This window comes from Terrapene carolina, unplaced genomic scaffold (assembly GCF_002925995.2).
Source record: "Terrapene carolina triunguis isolate 2854851 unplaced genomic scaffold, T_m_triunguis-2.0 Scaffold613, whole genome shotgun sequence".
NCBI lineage: Eukaryota > Metazoa > Chordata > Testudines > Emydidae > Terrapene > Terrapene triunguis.
The window spans coordinates 6,431,703-6,446,278 of NW_020664964.1; positions in this window are offsets into that span (position 1 = coordinate 6,431,703).

Consider the following 14,576-nt stretch of genomic DNA (forward strand, 5'->3'; position numbering starts at 1 on the left):
TGAGGCCTTGGCTACACTTGAGAGTTACAGCGCAATAAAGCTGCCCCCAGCGCTGTAACTCACTCCCCGTCCACACTGGCAAGGCATTTGCAGCACTGTATCTCCGTGGCTACAGCGCTGCAGGTACTCTCACTTAATGTAATGAGAGGAATAACAGCTGCTGCGGAGTGGCTAAGACACTGGTGCTCCAGTGTAAACGGGGAGTAACCTTATTACGCAGTGATTGACCTCTGGGAACTCCCCATAATCCTTTTAAGTGAAGCTTCCTCTCCTTGTTTTGTTGTGATGCCTCTCTTTGTTTTGTTGTGAACTCCAGGCTCCCGGAGCTGCTTATCAAAAAAACAAACACAGCTACTGTTTGCTGTGAATGAGTAGAGGCAGGCAGGGGGGCTCCCTTTGGAACACCCACAGCTAATGTTTGCTTGAAGAGAGAGGCAGCTTGCGGGAGGGAGAGGGGGGGGTCCATTTCGGGGAGTGGCTGGTTATCTGGTCTGTGAGGAAAAAAACAAACAGCTCTGTTTGCTTTCAGTGAGTGAGAGAGGGGTGGAGGAGGGAGAGGGGTCGGAACTTGCAAGGTAGGGTGCGTGTCCGCACTCCAAAAACCCACTCTCTCTCCCACCATGCTCCCTGTCACACTCCACCTCCCCCCTTTTGAAAAGCACGTTGCAGCCACTTGAACACTGGAATAGCTGCCCATAATGCACCGCTCCCAATGCCGCTGCAAATGCTGCAAATGTGGCCACAACAGTGCGCTGGCAGCTGGCAGTGTGGACAGACTGCAGTGCTTTCCCTACTCAGCTGTACGAAGACAGGTTTAACTCACAGCGCTGTATAGCTGCAAGTGTAGCCAAGGCCCTAGATACATCTTTATAGCCCGATACAAACAAGTTAGTACTGCCCCTCTGACATAGTTAGTTACTGCCCTCTGACAGTGCTAGTTATCACCTAGCACCTTGTACATGTTGGCTCGATCAAAACATCTCTATTATGTATTGTCATCCTAACCTTATCTTTTAGGAGGGATCAGTGTGTTCCTATTATCCTTGGGGAATGTTTTTGTATCATCCTTAATATTGGGATGTTCTGGTGCCACTTGATATTGGAATGTGTTTGTGTGAGTACTCTGTCCTTAGTACTTCTTAGGAATATTTCTGCAATATCAGCTCTGTTCTTGTCAGTCTGTGAGCATGTCTTGCCTCATACCAGGCCTCTGATACAAGGGCTTTGTTACAGGGCGACAACTCACCGGCACAACACCCCCTGCTGGTTGTACAGGGAATTAGCTCTCCGGCCTCTGGAGTGCCCTCTGCAGGCTGGTGTCTCGCCTGCCACTGGCCCCTATGTCCCTCCCGGACTCCAGTGCCCTTCTATGTCAGGGTTCTGCCCCTGTAGTAACCCACAATCTGGGTCTACCCATCCAGGGGAAACCCCAACCCTCTATCCTCACCTTGCCTCAGTGGCTACTGCCAGTCATCATCTAGCCCCCACTCCCTGGGGCAGACTGCAGTCTGTAAACCACTCATAATCGGCAAGGGGGGGTTGGACCAGGTGCCTCTTCCTATATCTGGGCTGCCCCCTTGTAGCCCTAGTACTCTTTAGTGGGCCCTTACTTCGGCCTGCAGTCTGGGGCTTTGCTGGGCTGAAGCTCCCCAGCACTGGTCCACCCTAGGTACCCTCCTCAGCTTCCCAGGCAGCCAGGTCCCTCTCTCTCAAAAGGCTAGAGAGGGAGTGTCTCTGTTTAGCTTCTGGCCCCAGCCCTCTTATAAGGGCCAGCTGGGCCCTGATTAAGCTGGCCACAGCTGTGGTCAGCAACTCATTCAGATTCTCACAACTGTTCTCACTCCCTTTCCCTGCTGCAGCCCTCTCCAGGGCTGCTTTTAACCCATTCACCCCTTTGACCCCCCGCTACAGGCTTATATCTCAGGCTCTCTTCCTATTACATTCCCCCACTTTTTGTTTTTTTATGGGGAGGATGTTTATCCATCGTCCTGGAAAAATGATGACCCAGTGGGCTAAACACCGTTATGTGGCCACCTTACTTTTCCATCCGCACATTCATGTCCTTAGTCTGCACATCCCCTTGTACGACTGATGGACAGCTTTTATTTTCCAATTGTTTTTAGTCCCTTATTGTGGACCTGGGAATGTTAGGCCCAGGACCATGACTGAGGCGTGGGGTGTAGAGTGGTGCTTTGATAACCTGTAGGTGAAATGAGGAGGCTTTTATACTTAGTTGGTGGTCAATGAGATGGGCTGTGGTCAGGATTATAATAACATACATACCTGTATATAGGTATATATGTATAGTATGTATGTGTACATATGACACCACCTTATATTCAAGCATAACAATATTTTTCCAATATGATGTTGTAGTCTGGCCCTTTTTCTTTGGTGCCACAGATAGCAACACACTCCTATTAGGGCAATTACAGTTACCACCTGTATTATCATTAGTAGTAGGCTGAGTGTTTTGAAATACTGGGATAGGCATTGTTATAGTGTGTCCCACAGACCTATGTATATGAGAAATAAAACAGAAATGTGGAGTAGTGACATTACAAATGAGGACTCCATACATAAATTTTCTTGTGTTTAGTTAGTACACAGTACTGTCCATCCATGTTATAGGTTTCCCTTACTGCTGGTTGTCACCCTCGAGTAAGCTTTGCTGGGCAGAAAACAGGAACTGCTAGCTACTCTGTTCCATTGGTTGCATTACTCTGTGATACATCAGTAGCTGGTGTAGATCCAGTTGTTTCTTATAGATGCTGTCTTCCAGATAACCTACTGAATGGACAGTAACAGTAACCAATTTATCAAATATTGCTGTGTCAGCATTTTGTACCTAGACACTGAACAGGATTGTTTTGTTCCTTACTTAGGATGCAGTGTCACTGACCTCCTAATGTGACTGGTACTACCAGGGAATTTGTTTACCCAACTTGTAGTTACTATGTAACTTAATTTTTTTCCCCAATTTGTTTTTTCTTGCCTTCATGTTGTTTGCTGTCATTGGCTTGTTGATTTTTACCTGTGTGTAGGTTAAACAGTTTAGCAATGTTACGCACATTGTAAATGGTTTACAGCAATAATACAGCAATAATACAGTTGCTTTTACACACTAGCCAAATTCAAATTAAATGACAGTTTAACCTGGTCCAGCTAGTGGTTTGTAGGTGATTGCCAACTTAATTGTCCAAATATGGTAGATTGAGGTGTAGTTGATCAGTCTCTTATTTTTAAAACACTTCACTTTTCTTGATGTTTGGGGGTTCCTTCACTATATACTAATATCTTCTGATGTCTTTGGTCGGTAGGATGCAACCTTAAACAACTAGTTAGTTAACATAATAATGGGGTTTTTTTGTTTGTTATACATTTCTTCTTGTTTTCAGTAACCCACATTTAATACACAGATTAACTTAGTTTGTTTACAATGTAATGGGGACCAAGTCTTTTATAACACAAGCTATACTTTTGCAATTGTTGTATAGACATTATTTTTTACTTGAGCTGCATTACTAATATTTTATACTTAATGTAATGAATGCTTAACTGCTAGAATAGATGCTCACAATCTTCTATGAAAAGGTGTATTGCTTTCCCCCGCTGAGCACTCTGTTTTAGCAAAAGAGTTGGTAACATAATTTTTACCAAGACTTTTAGAGTTAATTTGCTTGTGATATCAGTTCCACTTTTAACTATCTAGAAGCACAACCACTTTAACAACAACTCCTTTTCTTTTATGTTATGTTAAAGGGAAGTATATAACAATTAAACCAAAATAAATTTTAAATGTAAATTCATCTAAACACTTTGAAGGTATTACATTTTTATGACACTTTTTTGTGTTTGGGAGCCAAAGGTGGAAATCTGTTGACATTGTTTGGGTAGCTTTACGCACAAATTGTTATTTTTAAACATTTTTGATATGACATTTTTATAACTATATTTAAAAATGCAAACAAGTTCATAAAAACCCAAACAAGAAATTGACTTTTTTTTAATATAATCCTTACCTTAATGTTGAGGTTTTCCCTCCTTTTTTTTTCTTTGAATAAAAAATAAAACAAAAATCAAAATAAAAAACAAAACTGTGATTAATAAAAGAGAATTCTTTTTGTTGTCAGTTGCATTATTTGTTGAGGTAGAAATATATGTACATATATTTATAACTTAGACCTTTTTGAACATTAAAAATATGGTATTAAAATATTATGATTGTTATACCCCAACCATAATATTAAAATAGTGTAGTACCATATTTTTTTTAAAAAGGTATAAAATTGACTTTTGTTGCAACAAAATAAAAATAATAAAAAAGTAGTCACGTAACACACACAACATACAATATAGGACAACATACATGATATACAGGACAAACTTACCATTAAAAACAAGTGGCGCCAGAATTATATTTATAACTATACAAAATAAGGTAAATAAAAATAAATAATAAAGGTTTAAACTTTTAAATAAACAATTAATTACCTTATTATTGAAAACATTTATTAAAATTCATAAAAATTTGTATTATTTCCCAAATTTTTTATATTAATTTAGTAACTTAAGGCATTTTCCATTACTTCATATTAACTTTATTTTAAAACTCTACTATGTGGTAATAAGGAAAGCTCATATTTCAAATATTAGTTTGTGATTAGTATTAGAAGCAAAGTCTGCATTTCTGTTGCTTGGCAACCATATCTTCAAGAAAGTTAGGAGTAATTCCAGCTGCTGCATTCCTGAAGGGTTAAAATAATTAATTTATTGTATTTATTTAAAGTAAATTTTTTACCTTGTTTTTTCTTTGTTTGATTGTTGTTTTGTTCTATTTTCAATTGCTTTGTCTTTTGGGAGTTTCTGTAAATACTATAACTTTTAACTTTTAAAACAGAGGGAGAGAGAGAGATGAAATGAAGAGAGGCGGGGAAAGTGGGGAGGGGTGCAGAGCAACCTAGGAAGGTGGGGAGACCTGAGCCAAGAGAGATTAACTCTATAAAGTTATCTTAAGGTACCTGAGGTAAGGTATCTTAAGGTATCTGAGAAAGGATATAAAGGAAAACTTAACCAGTATGTAAAAATATTTGAGAAAGAAGGTTATATTTTTAGCCATGAGCAAGGAGTCTGGCTCCAGAGTTTAAACCAACTGGGAACCTGCACAGTTGGGAACCCACACCACATCTGGTTTTTATCATGAAAGGAGAGTGGGGGTCATTACCCGCTCTTGCAAAACCTGAATTTGTTCCCCCAGCGTCTGTTGCTTTTGTCTGCATGCCAAATGGATTGCGGGAGTGCCCTTACATGCTTCAGTTAACTGTGTTTGGGCAACTTCATCTGTTAATGCATCAATTCTAGGTGTTAACCCACACAATTTTGGTTTTTCACTTTGAAGTTTTTTTTATACACTCTCCTGAGATTGAGTCGCAGCTCCTGTTTCCTAATGTGCTTTCTGAACTGTTCCGTTTTTCCTTTCATCTGATTTACCAATTTGGTGAAAGTATTGTTTGCTACTTCTCCCTCCAGTGCATTTATTTCTCCCATTCTGACAGGCACCAGTCTAGATCTCGGCTTAAGTTTTACCAGAACCTGACTTTTATCATATGGTGGTGATTGCAATGCAGTGGTTGCAATTTCATCTTTTAATTTTGCTAGGGCCACCTTTTTCCATTTCTGTCCCCATTCTTCAGGCACAGGGTAGCTACCTGAAGCCTGCTGTTGACCACAAATATTTATAACAGGGGACAGCACATCTCTTTTTTGTAGGTTTTTTGCAGCTTTTTCCAATGTTTTATTCTGTTCCCCTGTTTGCTGTCTCTGGACTGCTTGCTGCCCTGCAAGGAGAGCGGGAGCATTCCAGGGCCCTAGGGCTTCTTCTACTTCTTTTAACTCTTTCTTTGGGCAGGTCTACACTAACCCCCCAATTCGAAGTAAGGTACGCAACTTCAGCTACGTGAATAACGTAGCTGAATTTCGAAGTACCTTAGTTCGAAATTACCTCCGTCCAGACGCGGCAGGCAGGCTCCCCCGTCGACTTCGCGTACTCCTCTCGTCGAGCTGGAGTACCGCAGTCGACGGCGAGCACTTCCGGGTTCGACTTATCGCGTCCAGACAAGACGCGATAAGTCGAACCCAGAAGTTCAATTTTCTTGCCGCCGAACTACCGGGTAAGTGACCTACCCTTTGGTTCTGTTACTTGCCGCACCCAATTTTGTGGCATGTTGTCTTAACTATTTAACAGCCATGATTATAGTTTGCAATATTCTACATTTCAAGGCTACAGTCTCTGCCCTAGCCTTACAAATTTTATTCCATGTTTCTTCCCCATTATATTTTTTAAATACATATGGGCCCCCTTGCTGGCAATCCAGTGGGTGCAAATTTCATGAAAATCTGTGGGGCTCTGCAGGGAGTGGATAAGGGAGTTCCCTAGCTTGTGATTTTTTGTCATGTTAGATCCCGATTCCTACAGAGGACAGCTTGCTTACTTACCAGATCAGCGGTCGTGGGTCACCAGTGTGATTAGATGTTAATAGATGTTTGGCTGCATGTGTGTGTTCCCTCTGTGTGCCGCCCCAGCCCTGCGCAGACAGCCGGCATGGCAGACCTCGAGTGAACTGCCCAATGACCACAAGATCCATTAAGGGACGAAGGCACCCAGCCAGGTTTATTGTCAACAAAGTATGGTACTAGTATCTCACACTCTACCGGACAACTATGTATGCCTGTAACACTGGACCACACAAGCAAACAAAATGTGCTTAAATACAGATAAATGTCAATAAATCTAGGAGCAAAGAATTTAGGCCCTACTTACAGGATGTAAGACTTTCTCCTGGGAAGCAGTGACTCTGAAAAAGATTTGGGGGTCGTGTTGGATAATCAGCTGAACTTGTGCTCCGAGTGCAATGCTGTGGCCTGTTGTTAGTGCTGTGGAATGTTGTTGCTGATGCTGCAGAGTTGTTATTGTTGCCAGTGTTGCTGTTCTTGGAGCTCTGATGTCAGCTGCACTAGCTGACAGTGCAGCATGTTAACTCAGCAAACCTTGATGTTATTCATAAGAAAGACCACAGGGTCAATTCAGTGGTGAAAGCGCTCGGCCAACTTTATTGTCAACAAAGCACTTCAGGTTCACTAATACATGTATGACTGTGACAAGATACCTGCTCAGTCAGCACATCAGGATGCTGTCCCCTCAGTAAGTACAAAGTTGCCCTCCTGTGACTTCTCCTTTTATACATTGATACAAACAAGTTACATATTGCACTCCAGATGTTGTTAGTTACCACCTTTATCCTTGTACCTGCTAATTCAAACAAACTATCCATATCCATTTGTCCTGTCATTCCATCCTTATCTTACGAGGGGTTGGTGTGTTTTTGTAGCATCTCCTAGGAATGTGTTTATATAAAAACAACAAGGAGTCCAGTGGCACCTTAAAGACTAACAGATTTATTTGGGCATAAGCTTTCATGGGTAAAAAAATCCACTTCTTCAGATGCATGGAGTGAAAATTACAGATGCAGGCATTATTATACTGACACATGAAGTGAAGAGAGTTACCTCACAAATGGAGAACCAGTGCTGACAGGGCCCATTCAATCAGGGTGGATGTAGTCCACTCCCAATAATTGATGAGGAGGTGTCAATTCCGGGAGAGGCAAAGTTGCTTTTGTAGTGAGCCAGCCACACCCAGTCCCTAGTCAAGCCCAAATTAATGGTGTTACATTTGCAAATGAATTTTAGTTCTGCAGTTTCTCTTTGAAGTTTGTTTCTGAAGATTTTTTGTTCAAGTATAGCTACTTTTAAATCTGTTATAGAATGCCGGGAAGATTGATGTGTTCTCCTGCTGCCTTAATAGGAGTGTGTTGCTATCTGTGGCACCAAAGAAAAAGGGCCAGACTACAGTGATTGAATGGGCCCTGTCAACACTGGTTCTCCACTTGTGAGGTAACTCCCTTCTCTTCATGTGTCAGTATTATGCCTGCGTCTGTAATTTTCACTCCATGCATCTGAAGAAGTGGGTTTTTTACACACAAAAGGTTATGCCCAAATAAATCTGTTAGTCTTTAAGGTGCCACCGGACTCCTTGTTGTTTTTGTGGATACAGACTAACACGGCTACCCCGATACTTGTGTTTACATAGTTACCCAAGAGATCTATGTGGTTTTAGTACCATCCTCTCCAGTCTGCAAAGTGCTTATTTGGTGTTAGCTAATACCTAGTGTGTTGTTATTTTGCCAAGGCCAGGCCTACTCTGGTTCACAGCCTTTGGTTCACATTGTAGTTATGCCAGGGCTCCAGCAAGGCCTACATGGCCAAAAGGGCTAATATGATCAGGGGAATCTTGAGTAGGAGTAAAGAGGTTATTTTACCTCTGTATATGGAACTAGCATGACCTCTGCTAGAAAGCTGTGTCAGCAATTCCAGAAGAGGAACTGACAAATTGGAGACAGTTCAGATAAGAGCCACAAGAATGATTAAAGGATTAGAAAACATGCCTTATAGTTATAGATTGAAGGAGCTCAATCTATTTAGCTTAACAAAGAGAAGGCTAAGGGGTGACTTGATCACAGTCTATAAGTGCCTACATGGAGAATAAATATTTGACAATGGGCTCTTCATTCTAGCAGATAGAGGTATACTATGATCCAAAGGTTGGAAGGTGAAGTTAGACAAATTCATACTGTGAGGGTAATTAATCATTGGAACAATGTATCAAAGATTGTGGTGGATTTGCTATCACTGGCAACTTTTTAAACAAGACTGGATGTTTTTCTAAAAGATATGCGCTGCATAAAAATGAAATTATTTTGGGGAAGTTCATTGGCCTCTGTTATACAGGAGATCATACTAGATGATCACAATGCTTCCTTCTGGCCTTGGAATCTATGAATCTGTACATTAACTTTAGGGGGGTGGGGGGTTGGCTGTGAATTACATTCTCGGAAATCTCAACCATTGAGTACAAATGAGCATGTAATTCACAGCCAAAAAAAGATAAATTAAAAATGTGTAGATTCCATACAATATGTGCCTAGATCCCTCTGGACTGCTTTGAAAATCTCAATCAATGAAAGCTAATAAAAGTAATAGTAATGGTATATATATTTGTACCATGATTAAGTGGATGGTTCATGTGGATATGAAGTTAGAGAAATGGGGTATTATAGCATCTTATCTCTGAATTTCCTATCATTCATGCATTTAGTTTTTTAACTATAACATTGCAATGACATTTTTGTTTAATGTATTACTTATTCTATCTTAAAGATTTTTATTGGGATTTGTCACACTTGCCTTTTGCATCTTAGGTCATGAGAGAACATATGTTTCCATGGATGGGGCACTGAACTGGGAGTCAGATGACATGACCTCTGCCACTTAATGACTGGTTCTGCCATTTAATGACTCACGGTGTTATCATGACCAAGTTTTACTGTCCCTCAGTCTTCTCAGCTGTCAAATGGTGATAATTATGCTTACTCACCTTTATAAAGTGCTTTGAGGTATATGGATAGGGCCCTATCAAATGCACAGCCATGAAAAACGCATCATGGACCATGAAATCTGGTCTCCCCCCATGAAATCTAGTATAGGATAAAAGCACACAAAATACCATACAGATTTTATGCGGGACACCCGCATTTCTCAAATTGGGGGTCCAGCCCAAAAGGGAGTTGCAGGGGGCATCATAAGGTTATTTTAGGAGGGTTGCAGTATTGCCACCCTTATTTCTGCACTGCCTTCAGAGGTCAGCAGCCAGAGAGCATCAACTGTTGGCCAGGCACCCAGCTCTGAAGGCAGTGCCCCACCTGCAGCAGCATAGAAGTCAGGGTGGCAATACCATACCATGCCACCCTTACTTCTGCACTGCTGCCTTTAGAGCTGGGTGGCCGGAGAGTGGTAGCTGCTGACTGAGGGCCCAATTCTGCAGGCAGCAGCGCAGAAGTAAGGGTGACAATACCATACCATGCCATCTTTACTTCTGTGCTGCTGCTGGTGGTGGCTCTGCCTCAGAACTGGGCTCCTGGCCATCAGCTGCCGCTCTCCAGGTGCCCAGCTCTGAAGGCAGTGCCACTGCCAGCAGCAGTGCAGAAGTAAGGGTGGCAGTACTGCAACCCCCTTCTAATAACTTTGCAAACCCCCCCCCCACACACACACACACACACCTCCTTTTTGGGTCAAGACCCCTACAATTACAACTCTGAAATTTCAAATTTAAATAGCTGAAATAATGAAATTTACTATTTTTAAAATCCTATGACTGTGAAATTGACCAAAATGGACCGTGAATTTGGTAGGGCCCTATATATGGATGATGATGATGATGATAAGATTAGGGCACTCAGCTGAGAGGTGGCAGATCCCTATTCACATCCCTTCTTCTCAGCAGGCAGAGCAGGGAGTTGAACTGGTGGTCTCCCACATCCCAGGTACGTACCCTAATTGCTAAAAGTTCTGAGGGAGGTCCTTCTTCCTATTTTGTGTGGAGATAGGGAACCACTGAGCATGCTTACCAGATCAGGCCCCACAAGGGAGTTAGGCAGAGGACTCCTATCTTCCCCCAGTTTGTGCATCATTCTGGGGCTTAGGCATCTGGATGCCTAGAGTAAGGCAAAAAGAACAGGAGTACTTGTGGCACCTTAGAGACTAACAAATTAAGGTGCCACAAGTACTCCTGTTCTTTTTGCGGATACAGACTAACACGGCTGCTACTCTAGAGTAAGGCAGTAGTGTGCATGCCCAAAGACAGAAACATAGGTACTCCCTTTTATCATGTACTTTCTTCCCTCTTGGCTTTGTCCCCCACCCCCTTTCAGAGTCAGGTGAGCATTACCTCATTGTAGTCCCAAACTGACCAAAGGAAGGAGGGTGACTCACTCGAGAGTCCAACAGATCCTTCGTTGCTGCCTAGGCCAGTGTCCTTTGTTCCTGTGAGGCTGGGATGGGTTTGTCCCATATATGCCCTGATGAGGTGTGAACTACCCCTCTGCTCTTGGAGAGTTTTTGCCTGGGCTTGTTTAAAGCCATGAGGACACATTTTCAGCCTCATAACTATATACATGAAATTACAACCTATAACATTGTTGTAACAACAATGCTCAGTGCATCATGAGCCTTCTGAAGACACCCAACATGACAAACTTTGCATTGGATACCATACAATCATTTTACAAGGATGAACACGGGGGTGCTGAGTGTTCCCCCGAGGTACAGAGCGTTACACCTCCCCCCTTAGTTTACTGCAAGAGGGTTAGTCACTGACTAGCTCAAAGGCAGTTTGTATTATAATTCTTTTGGCACCAAGCCATCAAGGCCATGAGTCGATGTGCCTCAGTTTCCCCATTCACACACAGCAAACCAGGTTTGTTATGGTTTTTCTGTTGTGATCAGCATTAAATCTGTTTACAGGCATTAACTGGGAACTAGTGTTACCATAAGGTTTAACATCATTAACAAAATTCTTATCCCAAAACTTAACATTAATACCAAATTTATTTATCACAGATGGGTGTTTACAACTATCTTTATGATACCACGCCCTCTATTCAGATAGTGTAGTTTGAGGTTAGTTTGTTCATTACCCATGGTGTCCTTTGACTCTCTCCCATGTAATCAGTCACTGGCTTTTCTTTCCCTCCAGTGTTCCCCTCTGTGTGGGCTCTTAATTTAATCATGTTTCTGGAATTTTGGTGTCCCGGGTGTCTGGCAAGATAGATGTTCAGGGGGATCCTGCACATTGGCTGGCCCTTTGGGGAGTGGTCTCCCAACCCCAGGACTGTAAATATGCAGAAAATCCAGCTCCCCTTTGGGGGTTACCCTGTGTTTCTCCCTCCCAGCACTGAGTCTTTCCTTGCCCCCTTTTCCTAGAGGACTATGATATGTGCTCTGTGGGCTAGGTGTGTTTACCCTTCGATCAGATTCATCTTTTCCCAACAGCTTTCCCATAACTGCTCTCTGTGTCTCACCATCCTGGGGGAAAACACCCCCTTCTCTGTCAGTTGGACCATTTGTGTTCTCACAAACTACCACCTGGCAATTTCCTGGTCTCAACTTCTCTGCTGTCCCAGGCATTGGAGCTGCATCTTGATGTAAAGAGACATGGTTACTTTCCAAAAACTTATCAGAAATAGCATCCTGAAAAACTGGAACCTGGATTGGGGTACCCTCTGCCACCCCTTTCTCTGTCCCTGAGAAGTCAGCTGTGTGGCTGCTCCCCTCCAGGAGGTCAGTCACACAGTTCTGTCTCAAAACCTGGGTCACAGGCTGTGTGCCTGGGTGCACAGATGCTGACCCAGCCATCCTCCTTGTATTCTGGGCATCCTGCTCCAAGTGACCAGTGAGGAGACATTCCTGTACCCCCACTATTCCTTCCCTAGTTTCCTCCTCTGGGCCCCCTCCTAAGACATTTCTTTGTGCTCCCTAGGAAGGGTTCTGTCTCTTGTTCAGCTGCAAAACTCTGCCAGCTAAAAACTGGGACAGTTTCTTTAATCACTGACAACACCTCTCCTGTCCCTGCGCCTGAGGGCATGTTGCCTTCTGCTGGAAAGGAGCTAGTCTCAGTCCCTCCCATACTTGGGAGCACACTGCTTCCCTGTGTTACAGAGTCACAGGAATCCTCACCCACCTCAGTGGTTTCTGAGATTCTCTGCTCCTTTTCTGGGCTCTCCTCTGGGACACATTTCTCTATGCTCCCTAGAGCCGGGTTTATCTCTGGTTCAGCTGCGACCTGCTGGAAGCTAACAACCTGGACAGTTCTCTCCCTGGCAGGCATTACACCCCCTCCCTTCCTGATGTGGTATTGCCTCCAACTGCAGTGCAGGAGCTGGGCTCAACCAACCTCCCACCTGGAAGCATGTGGCTTCCCCCAGCTGCAGAAGAATCAAGGAAACTCTTTCCCATTCTCTCAGCAGTTCCTGAGACCTTACCCTTTTCTTTGGGGGTCCCAGCATAAAACTCCCTCCTGCTGCAGGCAAATACTTTAACCTGAGCTACACAGAAAAAATCATTACCAAGAAGCAGGTCAACTAGGAGGTGTTCCATTACCCCCACAGTCAAAACACTTTCCAAACCTTCCCAGATCACATGGATTTTAGCTAGTGGTATGAGGAATCTGCTTTCACTCACCCGCACAATCTCTGCTATTTGGCCAGGTAGCATAATGGCCTTTGGGACCACACTCTGCTTAACCAGAGAGATCTGGGCCCCTGTATCCCTCTGCCCCAAGTACTCCCTGCCATCAATTTGGACAACCTTAACATGCTCCATATCTGGTTCTGCAAAGGCTAATCTCCCAAAACCAATATGATAGATTTCAATTTCTTGTGGGGGTTTTGTGTTGAGGACAGCAGAACTAACATGTGCTATTGGTTGCCTGCTTCCTCCTAGCACAGGGCATTTATTCCTCAGGTTATCGGTGGAATTAAACTGATAGCACCTTTTGGGCTTTTCTGCTTTGACAGGAGATTTAGGATGAGGGTTAGCAGTAGAGGGATGTTTTTGGGTAAAGAGAATGTTTAGGTTCCCAACCCCCTTCTCTCTTCCCAGGGGCAAAATGGGATCCTCCCTTCCCACCAGTTGCAAACCCCTCTTTCTGTGGCCTGCCCTCAATAGATACCTGAGTCTGTTCAAAGACATCAGCCAAAAAAGCCATCTTATCCACAGTCTTTACATTTTTATCCCATAGACACTGCTTTATTTCGGCCTTACATATGCTTAAGAAATGCTCTTGAGCCACAAGATCAAGCATTCCTTCAAAACTTGTCACCTCTTTACCCCTCACCCATTTTCCCAACAAATCTTTAATTTTGTTTACATATTCCCCATTACTCATACCAATATCCCTCTTAAGATTCCTAAATTTAACTCTATATGCTTCAGGGGTAATCTGAAAACTTCTCAAAACAGTATCTTTAAATTTATAATAGTCTAGAGCATCTTCAATAGGCATTCCATTGAATAAATTTCGAGCTTTACCAGTTAATTTGCAATCAGGGTAGGAACTCTCTTATCATCAGGGATTTCATGTATTACACACAGCCTTTCAAAGGTAGTCAGATATTCAGCAATATCATCCTCCTCACTGTATGCAGGACATAAGTGTTCCCATTTGTGGATTTTTAGAGTGATGGAAGTCGTTGGGATCGGGGACTTCTGGTTCTGCTTCTCTAGCAGGTCCAGTTGGTGTTTTTGCTCGCTCTTCCTCTTTCTTCCCACTCTCTTTCTTCTCTCTCTCTCTCTTTTTATTCCATGGCCCTTCCATGTGCAGCCTTCTCTCTCGCTGCCTCCCTGGCTGCCTCTGCCTCCATAGTTTCCCTGGCCACAGCTGCTTCTTTGAGCCTCATTTCCACCTGCCACATTTGAAACTCATAGTCCTTTTCCTTCTCTGCCGTCTCCAGTGTGGCCAGCTCTAGTTTGGTAGCTGCCTGACTGGTAGTAATTTTTCTGCTTTCTTGTGCTTATTTCCCTCACCCGAAATAAACAAACAGAAAATAACAAAACTGTGACCTCCTCCTGACTGTTCTTAGCCACTGCACTTAAGACTCACTTAAAATCACAAATATCAGTGC